At 37.1% G+C, this 27,214-nt stretch overlaps 1 protein-coding gene across 17 annotated transcripts in view; it reads right to left on the bottom strand.

Annotated features, from left to right (window-relative positions):
* The window catches only part of LOC137250593 (uncharacterized), an 856,443-nt gene that overhangs the window by 512,893 nt on the left and 316,336 nt on the right, over positions 1–27,214 (bottom strand). For 2 of the 17 annotated variants that reach the window (XM_067783693.1, XM_067783694.1), the window contains exon 1: positions 18,055–19,455. The exons of the other annotated variants lie outside the window; for them this stretch is intronic. The gene's annotated coding sequence lies outside the window, so the exon portion shown is untranslated. Of the gene's footprint in view, positions 1–18,054; positions 19,456–27,214 lie in introns of those variants that run through there. 17 annotated transcript variants of the gene reach the window in all.

The following is a 27,214-nucleotide window of genomic DNA, read 5'->3' on the forward strand; positions in this document are numbered from 1 at the left end:
TCTGGCCTTGAGCTCGATTCTAACTTTGAAAAGTTAGTCGAATTTTCATTGAATACGTCAATTGGATGAAACTTTAAATAAATGGTTTTGATATTTTTTTAGTACCTTAATTTCTAATTTATATTCAATCATACATTAATTTGACGAAAATTGTGGCCCAGTTTCAATTCAATCATTTTCCCTCAAAAAAATTCCGCTTTATCTACATATGTATACCGTTACTGTCCCACGAAATACCTTGAACTTCACTATCTTGTAGCTTGCATTATACAAACTTTTATTTATTTGTGTGTTTATTTTTAGTGAGTATGTGTTTGTTGGCGTCTAGCTTATTGTATTAACGCAAAGATAAGACATATTTGCAGCTGCAAATTGTATTGCGAGTAAAACAACTGATTTGTTTTTGTACAACCTCTCTTCATTTATATGTATGAACGTACATCATAGTTATATACGTATGTATAATTGTACATCTGTATTTCTGTATGTATGAGTGTGTACTGTATGTGTGGTCTGTGCTATTTTGTGTTATTTTTGTTGCTATTGCATTGACTTCTGTCGATCGCTCTTGATGCCGCTAGAAAAATATATAAATTTGATGCAAGACGACCAGTTAGCTAATAAAAAAATGCAACAAAACTAGCTAAGACAGTTAAAGCTACAAAAAAATAAATAAAAAATTATAATATAAAACAAGCATTAGCAACAATACCAACAGGCACAAAAGCCGCAATAGAAACAATTACCCTCTGAAGTGTTGAGTTGCATTTTTATTTTACTAGAGTATCTATTGTTTTTTATTTTCTGGTATATTTTTTTTTTTTTTTCGTTTGTTGCTACGTGACTGTTTGGATTGAGGCACTGACTTAATGATTCTTGCTATTGTTGGCGGCATGTAATTTTATTTTTTTTTTTATATTTGTTTTCAGTGCCAACTATTTGCTTGTATCGTACCAAGCTATAATAGTTTTTTGTTAAATTTTTTTTTTCTTGCAGTTCAATACATTGTTTAAAATATAAATAAAAATCGAAAACAACAATAGAAAGAATTCTGAAAAAAAAAAAAAATAAGAGAAAACGTTGTAAAATAGTGTACATTTCTTTGTTATAAAAATTTACAGTTTTCAAAACACCTGCATGTTTTGAGTTAGATGATTTCCCCAATGGTTTTTGCTTCATTCGCTGCCTCATGTAACAAAAACTGAATATATGCGACAAGCGATTTATTACAATAAAAAAAATTATAAATTTTAGATATACACTGAAAGAAAAAGACTGGTAAAATCAACCGAAATATAGGTCAATTCAACCGAAATTTCTGTCAATTTTTATGCATTGCAACAAGTTGTTGAATCAACTGCGCACGAATCGTTGATTCGTAATTGACCGTTTTAGTAGTCAAATGAACAAAAAATATTGTTGCGACAGCTTTCTATGAAAGTACCTATGTTGCCACATAAAAAAATAAATGTAAGGCGCGATAACCTTCGAAGAGATTTTAGGCTGAACTTCTCTTCCAATTTTTCTTACAAATTGGCGGAGCGCGACCTACTTGTTTTATACCGACTGCGGACAGTATCTGCAGGCAGATGAGTTTTCACTGAGAGCATTTCATGGCAGAAATACACTCGAAGTGCTTGCCGAACACTGCCGAGGGGCGACTCCGCTTAGAAAATGTTTCTTCTAATTGAAAAGGCTTGTCTCTAAAATTCTGATGTTGCTTTTCCCGGGGTGTGAACCCAGGGTCCTCGGTATGGTAGGCGGAGCACGCTACCATCACACCACGGCGGCTGCCATATAAGTACGCAAATATGTGAATACATAAATACGCATGCTTGCTACATATTCGTACATATGAATATAGAAATGAAAATAGTAGTCACAAAACTGATTCTCAATTCTTTCAGTTGCAGCTCAGCTCATTCTCAATTTCTTCTCTCGCATGTAGTTGCCACACTTGATTGTTTCGAACAAAAATTGTATAAATGTTTGACATAACATTTTAAATAGAGAACTTGTAAGTTATAGAAAAGTAAAGAATCAAATCGCAGGAAGGTTATTCACCACTGGAGTAACTTTACATGTAATTCGGCAAGTTTAATTTTCGCAACACTTTAAGTTGAAATGATTCCAAAACAACTCAAGCTTTTATGTTGTCGGAAACATGAACATTAAAAAAGGATGTTTTTTATTATCTTATTAGATTCGTTCGCGTGAGTGAAAATTCGTAAAAACTTGAACAAAATGTCTTATTTTGTTGTTTTTTTTAAGTAGTGGCACCAGCGTCATAAGTACAAAGTAGAGAGCGCAGTGAGCGTAAAATTCTCTTTAAAATTTTCTATTGTATTGACTGTTGATCGATGTTGAAATGACCAGTGATGTCAGTTGTGTTAACAGAACAATCAGTTAGATTGATTAGGAAGTTGTCAATTTTACAATATTTTGTTAACTTAAGAGCGACAATTTCTCTTCTGTTGAAATGACTAAACTAATTTGTTCGCTTGACAAAGAACTCGGTGGCATTAACCATAATTCGATCAATTTAACCGACTTTCCGTTAAGTCAAGAACAATAGAACCGATTTGTTGATTTTACTATCACGTTTTCTTTCAGTGTATGTATCAGGGGGGAGTAGAGAGGTATATGTGTGCATAGTGTGTAGTGTATAAACCCCTAATAATTGGTAAGGGAATAAACATAAAGAAGAGCTATTTTTGAGGAACAATTTGTCTTTGACTGTGTCTTATTGATATTTGTACCAACCAATGATGATAACTACACGCGGATAGAGGAGCAATAACATCTTGTTTGTAAATCACAATTGGACCTAGAAACAATTGCAACTACATACTCAATCATAGCCCTCTCCATAGCAGAGCCATTCATCATCATCATTAATTGACGCTTAACCGTTTAAGCGGGTTTGACCGCTTCGTAAACAAGTCACGCCAACTATCCCACCCTGTCAATTCTTCCTCCACTTGCATACCCCAACTCAGCGGTTGGTTATTTCTTCCTTTCTCTGCTTCCAAACTATGGTGCGGTTTGAAATACTTTATTGACGGGAGCATCTTCATCCATTTGCATAATATGTTCTAGCTAAGCCTTTCGGCTTTTATTCACTACACTTCAGCTCATCATTATAGCACATTCGATACTAGATGTCGTCATCACAGACAGGACAATAGATTTTCCGAGAAACTTATCTCTCACACACAACAAGAGCCATATTATCTTCTCTCGACATCATCCATATGTCCGAGCTGTACATGAGGACAGGTGTAATGAGCGACTTGTAGAGCGTGATTTGTTGTTCTCCGTTTGATTTCCAAGCTGATATTACTTTTCGCTGTGAATGCTGGTTGCCAGATAGACGAAAACCTTTACAGTCTCAGTTTTATATCCGTCAGCAGTGAGTGACTGTCAGGGCGCAGCACAAATCAGAGGAACATTTTTTCATACCATAGCAGGTAAGTGTTCCTCTAATGAGAGTTGTGACTAGGCCTGTGATTGGCATTCTTGGTAGGAATGATTGCGGACGGTACACAGCTAAAATCACAATCAGTCACGATGATTTGAAAGCTGTAATTTACTGTGACTTTTGAGTCGCTGTTGCTAAATAACGGGTAAATGTATATATTTTCCTACTTTACTTAATACGTCCTAGGTGCAAAAGGCTAGTACAGGAGGAAGGGCGCAAAGGGCGGTTGGTCATTGGCGCAGATGCAAATGCGCACCACAATGCGTGGGGAAGAGCAAATACGAACGAGAGAGGCGAATCTCTGTTTTGTTACATCCTGCAAACCAATTTGCAGATAACCAACAGGGGAAATATCCCTACATACATTGGTCCAACGTCCAGCAATGTTCTGGATATTACATTGAGCTCCGAGCGTGATATATCAAGGTATGATTGGATGGTTCTTGATAGACCATCCTTCTCCGATCATGCAAATATCAGCTTCAACATCCCCCTAAAGAGGGTAGAGAAGGGAGGAACCTTTAGAAACCCTAGGTCAACGAACTGGACTAAATTCCAGAAACATGTAGAAACAAAACTGGGACAACCCAAAAAGGTTGCTAATGTAGAGGAACTGGAGGAGTCGAATGAATTCCTAACAAGGACGCTTATGACTGCGCATAACAAAGCTTGCCCTCTAAGAAGATTCAGAGGAAAAGCAAAGCCGCCATGGTGGAGCAATGAGCTGAGTCTTCTAAGAAGACAGGTTAAAGAAATGTTTAAGCTCGCAAAGACCGCGGAAAGCGAAGCGTGTCGGGACGAGTACAGGGATCTACTGAGGATCTACAAGCGTGAAATTACCAGGGCGAAGAGAAACTCATGGAAAAGTTTCTGTACGGACATAGAGTGCTCCAGCGAAACAGCACGGTTGAAAAAAGTCCCAGCAAAGGGAAACATAGTCCAGGGACTAATAAAGAAAGAGAACGGGGAATGGTCACGTAATAGTGAGGAATCCCTTGAGGTGCTTCTCGATACACATTTCCCATCGGGAGACGGTTTAGAGGAGCCAGCAGACATCACTCACTTCGATCACGGAGCTAGTAGTGCCGGGCTTGGTGACCGATACCAAGATCGAGTGGGCAGTGAAGACGTTTTCTAAGTTTAAGTCGCCGGGCCCAGATGGTATATTCCCGGCCATGCTACAAGTCTCAAGTAGGGCGGTCGTGGAATGGCTTAAAATAATATTCGATGGGTGCATACGACTAAATCATGTACCGCACTCTTGGAGAACTGCTGGTGTAGCTTTTCTACCAAAGGCGGGGAAGATCGGTCACATGTATTCCAAAGACTATAGACCCATTAGCTTAACATAATTTCTGCTCAAAACCTTTGAGAGGCTGATAGATGTGTACATAAAGTCCAACGTGGATGAAAAGCTGCTCTCCACAATACAGCATGCGTACACCAAAGGCAAGTCGGTAAACACCGCATTGCATAGGGTGGTAATAAGCATAGAGAAATGCCTGGAATATACGGAGTATGCTCCAGGAGTCTTCTTGGACATTGCCGGGGCTTTGAATAATGTTGCAAAAGGGGCGATTATGGATGGTCTTAATTAAATTAAAGTACATCCTGCCTTAATCAGATGGATCGGCTGCATGTTAAATTGCAGAAAGATTACATCACAATGGGGATTGTACGAGGCCACGAAATCAGTGGACAGGGGCACGCCGCAGGGAGGGGTGCTATCACCTCTGCTGTGGACGCTGGTCATCAACCAACTGCTCAGGCAATTCGATGAGGGACCCGTAAAACTTACGGCTTACGCAGATGACGTTGCAATTGTCATAAGTGGAAAGTGCCTTCCAACGATTAGTTCTTTGATGGATCCGGCGCTTCGCGATATTCATACCTGGGCATCTAATGTCGGGTTGAAAGTCAATGCGGAGAAGACGGATATGGTCTTGTTTACAAAGAGGTACAAGGTCCCAAATTGGACCAGGCCTAAGTTAGGAGGGGTGACCTTACAGGAGAAGCTTTGCACAAAATATTTAGGAATCATCCTAGACAGTAAGCTGTCATGGAAGTTCAACGTGAAGGAGAAGATCAAGAAGGCCTCAACGGCACTCTATGCATCTAAAAGAATGCTGGGGTGTAGGTGGGGCCTATCGCCCTCTCTTTCTCATTGGGTTTTTACAGCGATTGTAAGCCCTCTTCTATACTATGGAGTTCTTGTTTGGTGGAAAGCCACACAAAAAACAACATACCTCAAAAAATTAGAGGGGTATGCAGACTATCGATGCTTAGCATTACGGGAGCCCTGAAAACAACCCCGACGGCTGCACTGTATGCCATTTTGCACATCCCACCTGTAGACCTGGTAGCAAAGAACAAAGCATTAACGACCGCAACCAGGCTCGGTGCTTCGGGGCAGCTTGAGCGCCGACCATATCCATAGTAGTATAGCGTAATCAATCACAAGACGAACAGACTACATGATTCCCTACCTGCACTTTGAGGGAGATCTCAAAGCCACAATAGAGGTGGACGGTTGGCGCAAGGGTGCGCAAATGGCGGACGAGGCGATACATGTGTACACCGATGGTTCCAAAGTAGTGGAAGGAGTAGGGTCTGCGGTATACTGCGCTGCTCCGGAAATAAGCAGATCCTACAGGCTGCCCGATTACTGTAGCGTTTTCCAAGCGGAAATATTAGCCGTAACCAAAGCAGTAGAAACCCTGGAAGAGAATAGCTTAAGCTGCAACCGTGTTAACTTTTATATTGACAGTCAAGCAGCAATTAAGGCAATAATCTCGCATAGCACAGCATCTAAATGCGTGTTAGAGTGTAAGCAGTCTCTGGAGAGAATCGGGACAGGGAGAAGCATACATCTATATTGGGTCCCAGGGCATATGGGAATAGATGGGAATGAAAAAGCGGACGAACAAGCTAAAAAGGGCGCATCCCTTGAAGCTTGCTCCGTAGATGTCCCAATTAGATTGGGCAAGATTAAGCGAGGCGAGAGGTGCACATGATCGACCAAGCGGGAAAGGCGTGGGTTCAAGCGCGGGGCTGTAAAGTGTCGAAGATTATGTGTAGGTCTTACAACCTTAGACTAACACAGTTGCTCCTATCATTAAAAAGAGAGGACTGTAGACTCATGACGGGTATTCTGACTGGACACTGCCTTCTGGCGTCACATGCCTTTAAACTAGGCTTGGTCAGTGATAGCAGATGTAGGAAGTGCGGGTTGGAGGAGGCAACGATCGAGCACGTTCTGTGCTCGTGCCCTGCACTTGCCAGGCTAAGACTCCAGCTATTAGGAGTGATACAGCTGTCAGATCTAGAAGCAGCAAGTGGCTTAAGTCCTATGAAGCTTCTAGTATTTGCCAAGAGGACGGAGTTATTTTATAACATAGGTCCTGGTTTTCGATAGGGTTTTTCAGTTTGGTCGTTAAAACAAACTTCTGGTAACACTACGGACTGGATCAGTCTATGTGAGGTCCTCATGGAGCGGCCAGTTCAACCTGCCTACCTAATACGTCCTAGTCAATCCAAGGTATGTAATAGATAACCAAGGTATGTAATATGTCATAGAAAGAATTCCATAATAGGAGAACCAATTAGTTAATATAAATCGGGTTTTCTATCCGTTTTTCTCCCCTTTACTATTTAGCTTCCGCTTCCCCTATATGTTCCTGCAAATTTTTTCCCTGATTTTCTCTCCTTCATAAATTTTCTCAGTCTATGCTTATACCCCTTCTTTTTCCCCTCTCCCTTTCCCTCTGTATCTAACGTATCTTCTTTTTACTTTCCTCGCTGTTGTTGTATTAAAGATAAAGACACTCCCCGAAGTTTTTGGGGAGTCTTATTGATTTTAAAGGTCTTCTGCCTACCCTCTGTAGTTGTAAAACGAGAGCTATACATTTTCAGTATTCTCAAGTTTTTCGTAATTTTTCCACAATTACGCATAATTTAATACCATTTTCAACAGCATAGCTGAAAAAAAAAACATCAACAAAACACCCTAATGTGCATACATGTTACTTAAGCTGTTCTAATCGAAATTTGCTTATCAACTGCAGTTCATTAATTTAGCGATGCCTTTGAGCCTATTTTTAGGCCCCTACCCCAAACGGCGAAAAAAAGAGCAAACAAGGGTAATGATAAGGGGCGGAAGTGTTTGATAATGAGATATAATAATAGAAGTTGTGAAAATACAAATAATTTTAGAAAGTCAACGAAATTAGTATATTAATATACATATCAAACTCAAAAACACTTATTGATGATAAGAATAAATGAAGGGGCAAATAAGAAATTATTTGTAATAAATATAGGTACTTATAAAAACACTAACTGGAGTTTCTTTGAACTTTTACTGTTTTTAGCTTTTATTTAGTTAATACCAAATCATAAACTTTATTTGCACTTCATAAGCTGACAAACCTTCATCAAGCTATATGTTTAAAATATTTTTAAGAAAAAAGCTGAGTAAATATTAACAAAAGAATTCCCAGTAAAATAAGTATCCACACGGCAGAAACAATGGGACTCATGCATAAAAAACTGAGCTCTTGCACAGACGAAAGTCTGATTGAAAAGGGGCGAGTCTGAGCAATTCCTCAGTTTTTTATGTTTTAAAAATTCTCAGACTAGACAAATGCTCAATTTTTATACATGAAATGGAAATTATGCATTACACCGATCAATTGATATCACACATGTTAAGCGAGCATTCGGTCAGGCTAAGATATTTAGGTTAAAAGTAGCTTATTTATGTTTTTTTTTTCTTGAGAGTAAGTTTTCCTCATAAACTTTGCTCACTTTTTGAAGTTGTACTTCTCCAGGCGCATTATGAATAAAAAGATGATAAAACAAGTAAGGAAGGTTAAATTCGGGTGTAACCGAACATTACATACTCAGTTGAGAGCTATGGTGACAACATAAGAGAAAATAACCATGTAGGAAAATGAACAGAGGGAAACCCTGGAATGTGTTTGTATGACATGTGTATCAAATGAAAGGCATTAAAGAGTATTTTATGAGGGAGTGGGCCATAGTTCTATAGGTGGACGCCATTTAGGGATATAGCCATAAAGGTGGATCAGGGTTGACTCTGGAATGCGTTTGTACGATATGGGTATCAAATGAAAGGTGTTAATGAGCATTTTAAAACGGAGTAATCCTTAGTTCCATAGGTGGACGCCGTTTCGAGATATCGCCATAAAGGTGGACCAGGGGTGACCCTAGAATTTCTTTGCATAATATGGGCATCAAACGAAAGGTGTTAATGATTATTTTAAAAGGGCGTGGGGCTTAGTTCTATAGGTGGACGCCTTTTCGAGATATCGCCGTAAAGATGGACCAGGGGTGACTCTAGAATGCGTTTGTACGATATGGGTATCAAATGAAAGGTGTTAATGAGCATTTTAAAAGGGAGTAATCCTTAGTTCCATAGGTGGACGCCGTTTCGAGATATCGCCATAAAGGTGGACCAAGGGTGACCCTAGAATTTCTTTGCATAATATGGGCATCAAACGAAAGGTGTTAATGATTATTTTAAAAGGGCGTGGGGCTTAGTTCTATAGGTGGACCCCTTTTCGAGATATCGCCATAAAGGTGGACCAGGGGTGACTCTAGAATTCGTTTCTGCAATATGGGTATCAAACGAAAGGAGTTAATGAGTATTTTAAGAGGGAGTGGGCCTTAGTTCTATAGGTGGACGCCTTTTCGCCATAAAGATGGACCAGGTGTGACTCTAGAATGCGTTTGTACGATATGGGTATCAAATGAAAGGTGTTAATGAGTATTTTAAAAGGGAGTAATCCTTAGTTCCATAGGTGGACGCCGTTTCGAGATATCGCCATAAAGGTGGACCAGGGGGGACTCTAGACTTTGTTTGTACGATATGGGTATCAAATGAAAGGTGTTAATGAGTATTTTTAAAAGGGAGTGGGCCTTCGTTCTATAGGTGTTCGCCTTTTCGAAATATCGCCATAAAGGTGGACCAGGGGTGACTCTAGAATGAGTTTGTACGATATGGGTATCAAATTAAAGGTATTAATGAGAGTTTTAAAAGGGAGTGGTGGTAGTTGTATATGTGAAGGCGTTTTCCAGATATCGACCAAAATGTGGACCAGGGTGACCCAGAACATCATCTGTTGGATACCGCTAATTTAATGTAATCTAATGTAATACCTGCCAAGATTTTAAGGGTTTTTTATTTCGCCCTGCAGAACTTTTTCATTTTCTTCTACTTAATATGGTAGGTGTCACAACCATTTTATAAAGTTTTTTCTAAAGTTATATTTCGCGTCAATAAAACAATCCAATTACCTTACCATATTTCATCCCTTTTTTCGTATTTGGTATAGAATTATGGCATTTTTTTCATTTTTCGTAATTTTCGATATCGAAAAAGTGGGCGTGGTCATAGTCGGATTTCGTTCATTTTTCATACCAAGATAAAGTGAGTTCAGATAAGTACGTGAACTGAGTTTAGTAAAGATATATCGATTTTTGCTCAAGTTATCGTGTTAACGGCCATGCGAAAGGACAGACGGACGACTGTGTATAAAAACTGGGCGTGACATCAACCGATTTCGCCCATTTTCACAGAAAACAGTTAACGCCATAAAATCTATGCCCCTACCAAATTTCAAAAGGATTGGTTAATTTTTGTTCGACTTATGACGTTAAAAGTATCCTAGACAAATTAAATGAAAAAGGGCGGAGCCACGCCCATTTTTAAATTTTCTTTTATTTTTGTATTTTGTTGCACCATATCATTACTGGAGTTGAATCTTGACATAATTTACTTATATACTGTAAAGATATTAAATTTTTTGTTAAAATTTTATTTTAAAAAAAATTTTTTTTTAAAAGTGGGCGTGGTCCTTCTCCGATTTTGCTAATTTTTATTAAGCGTACATATAGTAATAAGAGTAACGTTCCTGCCAAATTTCATCATGATATCTTCAACGACTAGCAAATTACAGCTTGCAAAAGTTTTAAATTACCTTCTTTTAAAAGTGGGCGGTGCCACGCCCATTGTCCAAAATTTTACTAATTTTCTATTTTGCGTCATAAGTTCAACTCATCTACCAAGTTTCGTCGCTTTATCGGTCTTTTGTAATGAATTATCGCACTTTTTCGGTTTTTCGAAATTTTCGATATCGAAAAAGTGGGCGTGGTTATAGTCCGATATCGTTCATTTTAAATAGCGATCTGAGATGAGTGCTCAGGAACCTACTTATCAAATTTCATCAAGATACCTCAAAATTTACTCAAGTTATCGTGTTAACGGACGGACGGACGGACGGACGGATGGACATGGCTCAATCAAATTTTTTTTCGATCCTGATTATTTTGATATATGGAAGTCTATATCTATCTCGATTCCTTTATATATGTACAACCAACCGTTATCCAATCAAACTTAATATACTCTGTGAGCTCTGCTCAACTGAGTATAAAAATGTTAAGGACTACCTTTATATAAATGGACCAAAAAATAGAAGGCAATTTTTTCTTTAATACAGACATAGTCTTGTTGAATTTTGACTAAAAAAGTTTAACAATAGCTCTTGTAAAACAATTTTGGGATTGGGAAAAAATTGCCTTCAATTTTTTGGTCCATTTATATAAAGGTAGTCCTTAAAACTTTTCTGTCATCTTTTTATTTTCAATTTTTTAGTACTGCCTACAAAAAGGCAATTGCAACTTTGATTAGTAATTTAAGTAATTCCTATGTGAAAATTCTTATCTTTATTTATTTGTTCAAAATAGCAAGATTTAAGAGAATTAGTGGAATTTTCGCTGACAACACTGGCGAAAACAACAGAATTCCACCTCGCATCATAACAAGAGAATTCTAGCTCGTTTGTCAGCTACTTAATTTGCACAGCTGAAAATCGTGGTGAAATTCGCATACGCCTGAAAGTCTAAAAGAATCGTGGTGAAAGTCGCGTACGCCTAAACGTACGTAAGGACGTGAATTGAGTTGGGCCTTTAAAAAGGTGGAGTTCTACAACGCCTCCAACACTCAGGAGGCTAGCCATGAAGGTATGGCCTAAGCTTCTAAATAGTTCGACTTGTGCGTTACGTAGCTCAACTTTTTTGATCAAACATTGCATTGTCACTGAGTTTTGAACTATATTTCAGGTTTCAAGTCTCTAGATATCCAGGAAGTTAGTTAAAAATCGATTGCAAGATTCCCAATTTAAAATTAGTTTTCTCAATATCTCGATCCATGCGCCACCTAGCGGAAGTTTTTTGATAAAATATTGCATTGTCACCGGGTTCCGATTTACGGCCGAAGTTTCATGTCTCTAACTCATCGGGAAGTTACTCGAAAATCGATCGCAAGATTCCCCCCGTTTTTAAAGGATTTGACTAGCGCGCCACCTAGTGGAACTCTGTTTTCTATAAGTTATATTGTCATCAGGCCTCTAACCAAGTGCCAAGTTTCAAGTGTCTAGGTAGCCGGGAAGTGAGTTAAAAATGGATTGAAAGATTCCCAAATTAAAATTTGTTTGGAAGATAATATATGCGAAAAGAAGGCAATTGGGAAAAACTTTACAACAACTAAGGCATGACGTAGCTGAATGCGTTTATAACCATTTCAACTATCGTAGGAGTGCGGGTTTGACTCCCACTCCCGGGAGAAAAGGCTTTGAAGAGATTTACAAGGCATAATCGAAACAGCTGTCGCCTTGTCCGTCCTGATGTTACGTTGCTTAAATTTTTCCCAAATTATTAAATAAATTATAAAATTTGTTTTGTTACTATCTCGATTTGCGTGCCACCTAGCGAATTTGTTTTTTATCAAATGTTTCCCTGCGTTTTTTCAGGAATTTTCAGGGATTTTCGTTTATTTCGATTCATCTGCCACCTGGCGGCATTTTGTTTTCCACGAATTGTAGTGCCATCGACTCGCAAACTATGTGCTAAGTTTCAAGTCTCTGGATCACAGAGAAGTTAGTTAAAAGTCGATCGCAAAATTTCCATTTTAAAATTAATTTCCGGTTTATCTCGATCCCTGCGCCACCTAGCGGATTTTTTCACTTGCGTTGCAATGTCTCTCAGATTTGAACTATGTTCTAAGTATCAAGTGTCTAGCTCAACGTCAAGTTACCGAAAAAGATTTTTCCGTGGGTCAAAAATACGTACGGAAATGAGGGGACAAACATGAAAGGGACTTAATATAAAGGTAATAATAATAATAAAAAAAAAAAAAAAATAAAAATAAAAAAAAAATAATGAAAGTGAAATTTTTAAAAATTTAACACAAAATTAACAGTTTGAAAATGCTGGTTTGTATGTTAGCAGTGAACTCTACGACTTGTTTTGAGTGGGACATTCACCACAACACATTATGCGTCACATGCATATATGTTGAATTAGATCGATTGGTGAAAAAGCCAGGAGTGCGTTTGTGGGTATAAATAGATGTGTGTATATACGCATTTTCTTTTCATATCAGATTGACATACATATACATTTATGCCGATTACATTCAAATTTGCTAGATAGCTTCACAGAAATCTGAGGAGTAGTCGTGGAAGTTTCTTTCCAGGAAGTGGACCAAGGACCAATCTTTTCGAAACAATTTCACTCACTGTTTGATTTGCCTGAAATTTGGTAAATAGGTAGCCTAGTATTAAGCATACTTTTTTTTCCTAGAAGTGGACCAGGCACCGGTCCATTCGAACAAATTCTATTCATGGTTCGATTTACCTGAAATTTTGTAAATGGATAGCCAATTTTATCATAAGCCACTGATAACTGAAGTTCGGATTCAGACATTACCGGAGGATGCTATTGTAGTGGACATAATTCAAAAATAATAACATTCGACTAATTGGCGAATGTAAGTATGTTACACTTAAGGTAAGAAAACAAACATTCATTTACATATGTACACGAACCCACTTTTTTATCCTGTGGCCCATTTAATGTTAATGGAATTTAAAAAAAGCTTGAGAGCACATCCCGTGAAAGTGAAATCTATTTACAATTGAATTAAACTACGATGCTCTCCTTACTTCGATCTGGAGATCCTGATGTCGCTCCCTTTCTCTTCAGTGGCGGGTGAATTCAGGGAAGAAACGTTAACAAAACTAAGTAGATGGACACAATAATGTGGCCTTGGGAAGCCAAGGTTTCTGGGTATTCAGCAGAAACTGGGTGTTCAGCATTTAATTTCTCTCTCTTGTGGCAAGTACTCTTGCCTCATTGTTTAGATAGTGTCCTGGGGACATAATTTACCACATTTAATTCGTGGCTTTTTAAAGGTGTCATAACTATATTCTTATTGGTTCTAGCACTTCAAACCTTTAACAGGAGATGTATTTTAATCCGTCATACTAAAATCTGTGAAAAGCGCATTTTTCGAAAAATTTGTTGGTTGGGGTTTTTGTGAATTAAACTAACGACTATCTACGCTTAATATGTATATAAAAAAATATAATTATCGCGCATTGCATTTATTTATTTTAACTACCACTGGTAAAGAAGTTTCCACTTCAAGACTGCATATATGAATTTTAATTATGGGATTGTTTTAACGATTAAAGCTTGTTAAATATTATTGTTATTTCTTTTATTGATTTTACTAGCTTGACAGCAAACAGGAATATATTTATGTGTAAATGAGCAGCGTTCTGCAATTTCAAACATGCCATAAAAATATACACACACGCATACAAAAATAAACAGACACTACACACACACATAAAACAAATATTTTTGTCAACGTTCAAAATGCTATCAAAATAAATTTATATAGCTTTGTCACCGACCAATAGTGCAGCGGGAGCTAAACAAAATTTAATGCAGAAATTAATGAACAAAAAAATAAATAAATAAAAAGTAAAGGTATCTAAGTTCGGGCGTAACCGAAAAGTATATACTCAGCGTGTGCTTCAATTGCACATTTCATTTCAGATAAATTAATTTTCTACATAACACGCAGCACCGCCCGTTTAAAAGAAAAATGTCTCCCAATTTCCCCTTACTGTAAAACTTGATAAGTGAAATATCATTGATTCAAAACTATTTTTTGTTTTAGCTTATTATTCTAATCTACGACCCTTTTAAACTTGTTCTTTATCTAAGTTGCCGTGGTCTTTAACCGATCCCGTCCATTTTTACTAGAAACATTTTCCGGTATAAGGAAAATATGTGTACACAATTTCATAACGATATGTTAATTTTTCTTCGAGTTATGGCTCCCGAAATATAGAAAATTGCTTAGTCATAAAAGGGGCGGTGCCACGCCCATTTTTTAAATTTGAAATTTTTCCTATTTACTGTTATAAATGCACTTGGGAAATGAAATACCATTGATATAAAGCTCTTTTTTGCAAAGATATAGCTTATTTTATTCGTTCACGATCCTTTTAAAAATCTTTGATATAAAAGTGGACGTGGCCGATGACCGATTTCATTAATTACCTCTCTGCCGAATTTTGTTACGATAGGTTTAACGGTTTTTGATTTATGATTAATAATATTTGCAAAATTGATTTTATCACAAGTGGGCGGCGCCACGCCCATATAAAAAAAATGTTCAAATTTTTATCAAGAGTCTCAATATCAGTCCATACGTCGAATTTCAACATTATAGATGTATTATTTACTAAATAATCACGTTTTTTTGTGTTCTCCAAAATTTTTATATATAAAAAGTGGGCGTGGTTATTCTGCGATTTAGCTCATTTTCAATACCAATCTATTCTGGGTCCAGTTAAGCTCGTGTACAAAATTTGGTGAAGATATCTCAATATTTACTCAAGTTATCTTGTTAACGGACAGACAGGCGGACGGACATGGCTCAGACAAATTTTTTTTCGATACTGATGATTTTGATACATGGAAGTCTATATCTAACTCGATTCCTTTATACCTGTATCGTTATCCAATCAAAGTTAATATACTCTGTGTGCAAAGCACGCTGAGTATAAAAATTTGTTTAAAGATGAAAACAGTTGAAAAAGAAAACAAAAATTTGTATGCAAATAACAAAATAAAAATTACGAATGCACGCGCCGCATACGAACATAAATCGACGCACCTACAAGCAAACATAAGATGTATAAAGCGGATATGCAAGAGGAGATTGTTAAGAAAAGCGAGAATAAAAAAACTAAAAGAACGATGGTATAGCAGGCGTTATAAATATTGTATAGACAGACCGACGACATTGTAGAAGAATTTTTTTTTGGTTTTTATTATTTGCAATTACTTCTGGGTTTGATACTTTTGTGTATAAAAAAACTTAATAATAGAGAAAAAAAAATCAAGAAGCAAATAACAAAAGTGTTAACAAACAATTAATTTGCGCTATTTTTTGTTTATGTTTACTAAGAAATAATGAAACTATAGGAAAGATATAATGCAAACGTTTGACTCACCCTATACAATATTTTCCTTAATGATTCAGGTATTATTGCCAGATTATGTATGACGCCGTGACACTTTGCGTCAAATTCACACACAGTCCCATTCATCACTATGTAATGCTAAAACTTTTACAAAGGTACTCAGGTTTACTGTCACTCACCGAAGTGAATGAATGCTCTTATATCATACGAACTTTGGTTCACACGAGAAAAAATTACTCGTTATACATAATTCGCCCCTTAATTTGATAATTATGGTAGTACTTTGTATTTTTAATTGTAATTGATAATGCTCAAGACCACAATCTTTTAAATTAAATGTTGCATATACAAGCGATTTTCACGTCGAAATAATGTGTTACTTTGTTTTTTGGGGGTTGACAGTGCGTATGAGCAACATTGTACAATTTAGAGTTGTTGGGAATGTGAAATGTTAACGATGCGCGAAGAGCATATGCCTGAAAACCAAACTACGCGGATGCGGATGACAATCAGCTATCCTTTGCTTTTTGTGTGGTTTTTGAAGTTTTGATATATATTGAAACGATTCTCCGTCAGCCCTTGGCAAGTTGAAACAAACATTTTTCGGCGTCATCATCAGCGCCTTTTTTTCATTCAGACCGATGACGGAAAAACATTTCAATATATATTAGGGCGGGTCGATTTAAAAATCGCTCATTGCTCTGTGAAAATCGTATTCCAGGGATCAAAATAAGAAACTTTGCCGAAGGAACCATACCTCTAAAACGAATTCTGATGTCCCCCCCTTTGGGTCGAACTTTTGGGTAGGGGCAATTTCAATTCTACCTGCTGTGTCTTGTGGTGGCTTAAAAAAAACAACACAAGCAATTTTATGATCTGCAATTGTGTCACAGTGATACCTTAATTTTTTAAAACGGTTGAATAAAAAACGCACACAACTATGTTTACGACATGCAAATGCATCACAGTGATGCCTTGGTTTTAAAAGGGGGTTGTAAAAACGCTAATTTCTAATAATTTTTTTTAATTTCTTTTCTATTACTAAGTTAAATTAATTTTTTCATTTACATATGTTCTGACTAAATAAATTTCTAAAGAGAAAAAAAAACTCCAAAACATAGGCATACATAGGCCCCTACGAACCAAAGGGGGGGGGGGGGGGGGAGGACATCAGAATTCATTTTAGAGGTATGGTTCCTTCGGCAAAGTTTCTTATTTTGATCCCTAGAATATGATTTTTACAGAGTAATGGGCGATTTTTTTGCCTCCCCACAAATCGACCCGGCCTAATATATATACAATTCAATTGACTACAATTTTTGCTAGGTTGAATATTTCGGATATGAAAAGCTTTGAAAAAATGCATTTCATTTGAATGCAACCATTCTATGGACCAAAAACGGCAAACTCGTAAAGCAGTACAAAGAGCGACGAGAGAGTGAAAACGCGACGCAGATCGCGATCAGGACAGACACCACTTTCTTTTTGCACAACATTGAACATTAGCTTTCGCAAAGGCTCCACTTTGATGCTTGCATCCTTAAATCATATATTTGAATAAACAGGCTTACATCCTAACAGGATGAGAGGATTGCCTAAAAGATTCAACGTGGTCATACTAAGCCATTCACGAGATGGTGGTCTTTATTCTACAAAAGGTCACCAACATCTATAACATTTGCCAAACCTTTGAAGAGTTTTATTATCGTTAAGCGGCGAACGACAGACCCGAAAGTGCGAGTTGTGGAAGGAATCGTTCTAGCAATAGTCGGCTTATACCAGAAAAAGCTAGCGCCATAGCGTATCGGATACACATCCGGAAAAGTTTCAATATCGACCCTATACCTTTGGAGATACAGCTTTGCGGCTATATCAATAACAACAACAAAAGTATACTAGTAGAACAGCGAAATCACGGAGCAGCGAAAAATTTATCACAGAATGTTAAGATGAGAAACGCGCCCGAAAAGCAGATCTGTAGTTTTTGCAAAGGCTTTTCTTAGCTACATGCGCCAATTAATTATTTCTGGGTGCCACTCACTCGTGCCTCATTCTTTGCCTGATCATTAATACAATGTATGTTAATATTACTAAAAATAAGGACAATAAAAAAATTATGTATAAAAGCAGTGGCAGAGTAAACCAAACCACTTATGGCAAAAAACATATACATTAAAAAAATGTTCTTAAATGAAAGTAACTCACCCTTGTTGCAAATGCAGCAGGCAACACCGATGCAAAGCAACGCAAACGTGCGTCAGATAAACTTGAATGCCTTTGGTAAATTTGGAAAACGCGATCACCACCAAGCGCTCTCTAATGATCAAATGCTTCTGCTAACGCTTTGCGAGATATCAAAAAACGCGTTTAACACTCGAACACGATAAGCACATCAAGCGCACGCATACAAATCAGAAAACTTTTACTTTCCGAAAAAAAAGCAATATTTCTTTTCACTTCAGTAAATTTTTTGATTACTTTCTGTAGCTTTCAAACCTGCAAGGCGTGCGTTCACTTTGAAACACTTTGTGAGAATAGTGCATATGCGCTGCACCCCACTGAAAGCATACACAACAAGAGTATTGTGACAAAGAGTGCAGCGACAGCAGGCGCACTGCAGAAAAAGTAAGCGTTCAAACGACTACGTTACGCGGCGGAAATGTTAGAACTGAAAAAAGTGGCCAGCAGGCGACGGGTATTGACAGCGACCACCAAAAAACAAAAAAACTAAAAAAAATGTGAACATTTAGTTGCATCAGTAATACGCAAGCTATATTCGCCACTCACATGGATGCGCTGGCGTTCGTGACAACGCCGGCAATTGTAACAATTACGGCGTATTCAGCAACGCTTTCGACAACGACGACTTAGATGTGGACGCGTTAGCTGCTATTTAGAGCGGGCGTAGGAAAAATATTAGCTTCTCTTAGCTCGCGCACAGGAATTTCACATATTCGCACGTTCGCAATGCTAAGCGTGTAAAATTAATAGTATAGTTTTTTGTTAATTAAAAAAAAATTTTTTTTTGTGCTATTTTACTTAAAGCTATGCATTAGATCATGCGGTTTATGCAACACATTGAACTTTTTTTGCATTTAAATTTCGTGTTTACTACAAATTACTTAAATATATTAATTTTTTATCACTTTTTGTATTTTACATAATTTCAGCTCACACTGCCACCAAACGCTTAGGCAAAAACGTGCTCTTGGTTAGCATTAGCACATTAATATCCACACGCGTTTACCCCGCGCCAATAGGGTTTGAACGCGCAAAATATTACAATAAGAACGGGTGTGCACTTAGCGGCGCGCGCTTTGAAGGTCACTTGCTGTGGTGTTAGAAAGTGGTTTTGATGATAAAACGAAAAAAAACATTCGAAGTCGCGCAAACATAACAATCAAGCAGACACCGCCGAAAAAGTAGTTACCGAACAAAGAAACTATTTGAGTTGTACTATATCAAAGCGCTGCTTAGTAATATAAGCGAATACGTAATGTTAAGATGTTCAAAATATAAACCCAGGATGTTACTAAAGAATGAAATTATCCGCAAATGCACGCGCCCTCACATTACGTATACGCCACGTCGTTCAACGACCGAATAATAGCTGCAACTGTCCATCTAGGAATAACTAACAGCCATCAAAGCAACAATATTGAGTATGTAGATAGATATACAGTCTCAACCAGGAGCGGCGCTGCGCTTGCATGCAATATTCGCTCACTCACACTATTGCATACATATTCCGCGCGTATAGCTGACAGTTGGTTGGTGTGTGTGTGTGTGTGTGCGCATCGATTGCGCTTTGCTATGAAGAGTAAAATTAGTCTACGAATATTTGGCAAGCATAGTTTGTCAGCAGCTAACTTTGACAATGTTTGATGCGCGCGCTCATCTTGACAAACATTTATCGGCGCGTTTCGCCCTCTTTAGTAGTAGATAAAGTATTCAAGTGAGATATGTATGAATGTGGGTAATATGAGCACTACGTTGAAATATAGAATAGAAGTTGAGTAATGTAAATTCAAAAAGAAATATCGCAAAATTTGGTTAAGAGCAATAAAAAAAGTAGTAACCGCTGTTTGCCGCGTTGACAAACGCGCGTGTATCCGAACTTTCCCTCGTTTGAAGGCGATGCGAGGCAAGGGGATACTGGTTTTGGGAAATACTATGGTGTTTTATTCATTATTTATTCAATTTTAACGAAAAGTGATCTATCGTGTTTTTCCTAAAACTATGAGTAACCTTTGCTGTGAATTTATCATGAAAAATTAATAAGATTTAGTTGAGAACTTTGAACTTCCCTCTCTCATAGGCATTTCGAATGATAACTTTATATAAAACTTGACAACTTGTTCAAGTTTGGTAGTCGGATAATCTTTACCCAGAACATATTGGTTTTAAAAATTATAGAACGAAAACCATGCTATCAAAAATTCCAAAAGAAGGGACTCCTGGCCCCCTGCATATGGATGGTGTAATATCGCGGAAACCCGTAGGAGAGAAATTAAAATTTCAGAATTTTTGGTTTTATATTAAAACGTTCTACGGCTTCAACCCGATATACAATAACAAAAAAATTTTATCCAATTAATCATCTGAATTCATTTCACTTTGAAATAAACTCAAAAACAATAATTATTAATTATTATGATTTTATAAAGATCATTTAGCCAGTCTAATACTTCCGTCCTTAGTACTTTTTTGAATCGCAGTTGTACTATGCTATTTTTTGTGCCCCAATTACCTTCACCTTGCTTATGTGACGATCGTGCAGAGCATACACTCTAGCGAAACTTTTGATTGCCCTTATGTCTTATTTTTTTTTTGTTGATTGATGTTGAGAAACATACCTCCCGGCTAATGACGTTAAACGTTGCATGCGGAATTCCTTAGCGTGCCGCTGTATTGAAAGAATTTTTGCTGCGAATGTTTTTCATTGCCAAATGTGTATAAATTTGTAGGTTTTTTTTAGCATATCTCTTTATGTCTTTTTATAGCAACTCAAAAAGGGAATGAAATAAAAAACCAGAGCTGACATATTCGGAATTTTATTTTCAAGTTCACATAGGGTTAGCATGACTTTAGTTAGACACGTCCCAACAAAGGACAAAAAGATCAAGCCGCCCGTTATGCTGAATAATGCGAAGTAAAGATGAGCGACAACATCAGCGACAACAAAATTATATACTTATTAGCGCTTTCAATATATATCGAAGAATATGAAATAAATCTCCCATGTAGTGATGAGCGATATAGTGAAATTTAAGTATGATTTATTTTGAAACAAATATAGTGACTTTCATATTAAAAAATTCAAAATTTCAAATAATATTTGCAGATAGTGATGGCCTAGGTAGTGATATTACTTAAAATTAATAATATGTTAGATAGTGATGAACGCTTTAGTGATTTTTCAGTAACAGTGACGAGAGTTATCGCGACAAACTTTAGATGTAATTTATTCAACGTTTTGTATGTTCTCTATCTGCATAAATTTTGCAAACATTTTATATTCCTGATGTCACGTTATTTGAATTTTTCCCAAATTATTAAATATTTTATATTCCACTGTCACAAAATATTGGAAATACAAAATAATTCTGATTTTATTTTTAGTCAGATAGTGATGGGAAATATGTTGTTTTTTTTTTTTTTTGTTGTAGCAGTGTGATTTGTAAAAACAGCAGCTTATATTACCATTTTAACCGAATATTGGTAATTTTACATAATTTGTCCAGGTATTGATGACCGAGGTAGTGATTTTAATTGCGCTTCCAGTGACAAGCTATTTAGTGATTTTTCAGTAAAAGGGAGCAGTGCAGTTTCAGTCACATATTATTAAATATTGAAATCTTAAACGGAATCAGAAAGTGATGGGAGATATAGTGACTTTTTTTGATCCAAAGTCAATTGAAAAAAATATGAAATTTTTACTCAATAATGGCAATTTAAAAACATTTTTATAGATAGTAGTAACAGAGGTATAAATTTAACTCAAAAAAAGTATTGCGTTAGCTAGCGATGAGCAATTAAATGACTTTTGGGTAAGAGTGAGCAGTGCTATTTACATGACATTTATTTTTAACAACAATATATTACTTTTATCAATTATTAAAAATATAAATGGATTTATTCCGATAGTGGTGGGAAATGTAGCGATTTTTTTGTACCGCAGTGATTTGCAAAAACATTTAGTATTACCTTAAATATTGTGAATCTCCAGAGGAAGAGATTTTCGTCCAACTTGCGAATTTTTCCATGGCAGAAATACGTTCGGAGGGTTTTGCAAATCACTAACGGGGATTTGCTCGGAGAATGAACCCAGGATCTTCGGTACGGCAGGCTTATCACGCTACCATCACAACACGCCGGCCGCCAATTTTACTTACTTAATTGGCGCTTAACCGTCTAAACGGTTATGGCCGTCCAATAAGGCGCGCCAGTTGCTCCTTTGCTCCGCCAACCGGCGCCAATTGGTCACACCAAGGGAGTTTAAATCGTTTTCCACCTGGTCCTTCCAACGGAGTGGGGGCCGCCCTCTACCTCTGCTTCCATATGCGGGTTCCGATAGAAACACTTTCTTGGCCGGATCATCATATTTCATTCGCATAACATGGCCTAGCCAGCGCAGCCAATGCGTTTTAATTCGCTGGTCTATGTGGATGTCTGCGTATAGCTCGTACAGCTCATCATTAGATCTTCTTCGGTACTCGCCATCGCCAACGCGTAGAGGTCCATAAATCTTTCGAAGAACTTTTCTCTCGAACACTCCCATAGCCGCTTCATCTGCTGTTGTCATTGTCCATGCTTCTGTCCCATATAGCAGGACGGGTACGATAAGTGACTTGTAGAGTATGATTTTCGTTCGCCGAGAGAGGACTTTACTTAATATTGCAAAATTAAATATATTTTTCAGCTAGTAATTTTTCAGCATTTAAAAGTATTTTTAAACCACATTATATAGATTTTAGCAGTTTATTTAAAATAAGCATAGTGCTAAATACTGGTCAGTGAGTTGTGATCTTTCAGTAACAGTGATGAGAGTGATCGCGACAAAGTTTGAATGTAATTTATTCAAGACCTATTATGTCCAATAGCTACCCAAATTATCAACACTCGTTATTTCTATGCAATTTTTATGAGAAATTCCAGCAATGCTTCAAGGTTCCAAAGTTTTAATTGTAAGATATCTGCCGAGGCTGTCGAATCCAGCCAGACTTATGAGGCTAACAGAAAGAGTTCCCAATACAATTAAAACATATTTTTCAATGGCCGCGAAGTGCTATGGTGAAATGTTTCTGGGGAAGAGTAATTTTAGCAGGGTGTTGCACCCTGTATAGATTCTCGTACATACTAACTGAAAAACCAAAATTATTTCAATTGACAAGGCGAAATACTTTGCCAACAATGATTGCAATAATAACAAAAAACCAGCAAATAACGAAATACATTAGACAAAAACGCAAAAAGACAATAAAAAACAATATCAAAAAAAGCTGTATAAATAAATCAACAAAGCCGAATAAAAAAAATTGCAAACAACCTAAAATGCGATAATCAAACAAAAAATATATATAATAATAATAATAAGCAACACATATAGTAATAAATATTTGCAATACACATGCACCCACACACATATGCGCAAAATACTCTCTGAAATGCATTGTCTAAAAATGTAAAAAACGAAAATATCACTGCTACAAAAAGTAACAACAAAAGCAATAACAACACTATGAGCTTAAAACAAAATTTTCATTGCCAAGGTCGAGCGTTGTTCTGATGTGATGCGCGCGCCATACGTTGCAGTTGACGCACAAAGTTAACACTCATCAAACCGTCAACCACAGCAAAGGGCGATCAACGAAGACGACGATCGCTTGCCTGCCGTCAGCTCCTCGTCGTCAATTGCAAAACGATAAGTGAGTGAGAGCGTAACGCGTGAGAAGCGAAGAAAAGCGCGTCGTTGCTAAACACATACACAACCACTCACATTGTAAAGCGACAAAGTAATTGTTGCTATAAATATATAATTTTTATACTCAGCTGAGCAGAGCTCACAGAGTATATTAACTTTGTTCGCATAACGGTACCCCGCAAAGGCATAAAGTAATCGAGATAGATATAGACTTCCATATATCAAAATGATCTGGGCGAAAAAAGAAATCCATTTAGCCATGTCCGTCAGTCCGTTCGTCCGTCCGTAAATACGATAACCTGAGTAAGTTTTGAGACATTTTAATGAAATTTGGTATATAGATTCCTGGGCATTAATCTCAGATCGCTATTTAAAATGAACAAAATCGGACTATAACCGCGCCCACTTTTTTGATATCGAAAATTTCGAAAAATGGAAGAAGTGCGATAATTCATTACCAAAGACGGATAAAGCGATGAAACTTGGTAGGTGGGTTGACCTTACGACGCAGAATAGAAAACTAGTAAAATTTTGGACAATGGGCGTGGCACCGCCCACTTTTAAAAGAAGGTAATTTCAAAGTTTTGCAAGCTTTAACTTGGCAGTCGTTGAAGATATCATGATGAAATTTGGCAGGAACGTTACTTGTATTACTATATGTGTGCTAAATAAAAATTGGCAAAATCGGATGACGAACACACCCACTTTTTCAAAAAAAAAAATTGTTAAGTCAAATTTTAGCAAAAAATTGGATATCTTTACAGTATATAAGTAAATTATGTCAACATTCAACTCCAGTAATGATATGGTGAAACAAAATACAAAATACGCCCTTTTTCAATTAATTTGTCTAGAATACTTTAAATGCCATAAGTCGAACAAAAATTTACCAATCCTTGTGAAATTTGTTAAGGGCACAGCTTCTATGGTGGTAACTGTTTTTAGTGAAAATGCACGAAATCGGTTGAAGCCGCGCGCAGTTTTTATACACAGTAAACCGTCTCTCCTTCCGCTCGGCCGTTAACACGATAAAATCGATATATCTTTACTAAACCTAGTTCACGTACTTATCTGAACTCACTTCATCTTTGTAATAAAAATGTGCTAAATCCGACTATAACCACGCCCACTTTTACGATATCGAAAATTTCGAAAAACGAAAAAAATGCCACAATGCTATAGCAAATACGAAACAACGTATGAAAAATGACGATTGGATTGGTTTTTTGACGCAAAATATAACTTTAGAAAAAACTTTGTAAAATGGGTGTGACACCTGCAATATTAAGTAGAAGAAAATGAAAAGGTTCTGCAGGGCGAAATCAAAAGCCCTTGAAATCATGCCAGGAATACTGTTCGTGGTATTACATACATAAATAAATTAGCGGTACCCGACAGAAGATGTTCTGGGTCACCCTGGTCCACATTTTGGTCGATATCTCGAAAACGCCTTCACATATACAACTTAGGGCTACTCTGTTTTAAAATACTTATTAACACCTTTCATTTGATACCCATATCGCACAAACACATTATAGAGTCACCCCTGGTCCATCTTTATGACGATATCTCGAAAAGGCGTCCCCCTATAGGACTATGGCTCACTGCCTTTTAAAATACTCTCTAATACCTTCCATTTGATACCAATGCCATACAAACACATTCCAGGGTTCCCTAGGTTCATTTTCCTACATGGTTATTTTCCCTTATTTTGTCTCCAAAGCTCTCAGCTGAGTATGTAATGTTCGGTTACACCCGAACTTAGTCTTCCTTACTTGTTCAATTTTAGAGCAGCTCACGATTATTTTCTCAAAAGTTATGCCAATGGGTGGCAAACGCTGAGTATGTAATGTTCGGTTACACCCGAACTTAGCCTTCCTTACTTGTTCAATTTTAGAGCAGCTCACGATTATTTACGCAAAAGTTATGTGAATGAGTGGCAAACTCTCTCGTAACTATAGCTACCATGTTGTTGTTGTTTTTTTTGTGTTTGAGAAAGGCGTAAAAGGTAGGCGATACAGTACAACTAGCGGATGAGTAAGCGTTGCGCGCTAATGTATGTTGTTGCACCTACATAACTGCAAGCGCGCGCTTTTATAATAGAAATAAAAAAACAAATATCTACGTGTGTTATGCAAAAGCGCAAACGACGCGTTGCAGTGAGACACGACTGCATCGGCAGAAGCTTTTATTTTTTTCCTTCCTTTTTTTACGTTTCAAAAGTTTATACAGAATTTAATTTAAAAAAAAATTGTTTACCATGCGATCGTCTCACGATCTCACACTATTCGTGCAGCTGAGTTAAGATCGCGCGCTAACAAAGTGCTTTTGTGCAATCTCTAGAGTCTAGACGTCGCACGATATTACAGTGCATTCAGCTACCCCTACACTACTGCACTTTTCTCTACCCTTTTGCGAGCGTGTAGCTCAGCAGAGCGAGCAAATTAGATGAGAGGAGAGTAGTCGAATGCGTTGTGTTTAATTATGTCTCTGTGTATTTGTACTTTCATAAGGCAGTGGACGCATTTCAACGCTCTAATTCACTGCTTCCTCTAACATGAATTGTGTATACGCTTTATAGCATGTTATCTATAAATAGGGAAATACTTTTGTTGTTGTAAGCTTTTTGAACTTGACATTCGCTTTTGTTTTATTTTTTTTTTTTTAGTACAATGTTGTCAGAGATCTTGTTGATGGATGCATTTATTGTAAATTGTTAATGTAAAGCTTTTACAAAAGCTCTGACTGTTTATGTGTGCGTGGAATCGAATTTTTTAAGGTGGGGTTTGATTAGTATTGGAAGCTCAATCTTATATTGAAATAGTACCAGGAAATTGCATTTCAGGTAGATTTTGTGACCGTAAGTTCTACCTAGGGATCACTACAACACTATTTCGGGATTATATCGAAATTGTTTTCTCGACTAGTGCGAGATCCATCCTGAACCGTTTCGGGATTATTTCGATACTATTTCCGGACCATTTCGGGACTATATGAGGACCAGTTCAGAGTATTTGAGGAATTTTTTTCAGAAGTATGGATCAATGTGTGCATAGAAACTAATTTGATTTTAAACACGCCATACTAAGGTGTGTTATATAAAAGTAGTTTCAGCCAAATAGGTATGGTACTGCTCATGAGTGAGGCAATTTTGTCTAGTTATATATTTTAACTTATGGCAGAGCAAATTTAAATTTTGTTCGAATACACACTTATGACTTTTTAGAATGTGAGATGGAAAAGAAGGCATAGTACCCTACAAATGGATCTTAAAAAACCCCAAAATGGTTCTGAGGATATCCCGAAATTGTTTCGAAACGAACCAAAAATAAGCTCGAAATAAGCTCGTAAGCAATACTGAAACGGAATTCTGAAATTATCCCGAAACAACCATGAAAACAAATTACCAATTAGAAAGAGACAAGAGGAGTTGACAAACCA

The sequence above is a fragment of the Eurosta solidaginis genome, chromosome 4 (assembly GCF_040869045.1).
Source record: "Eurosta solidaginis isolate ZX-2024a chromosome 4, ASM4086904v1, whole genome shotgun sequence".
Classification (NCBI taxonomy): Eukaryota; Metazoa; Arthropoda; class Insecta; order Diptera; family Tephritidae; genus Eurosta; species Eurosta solidaginis.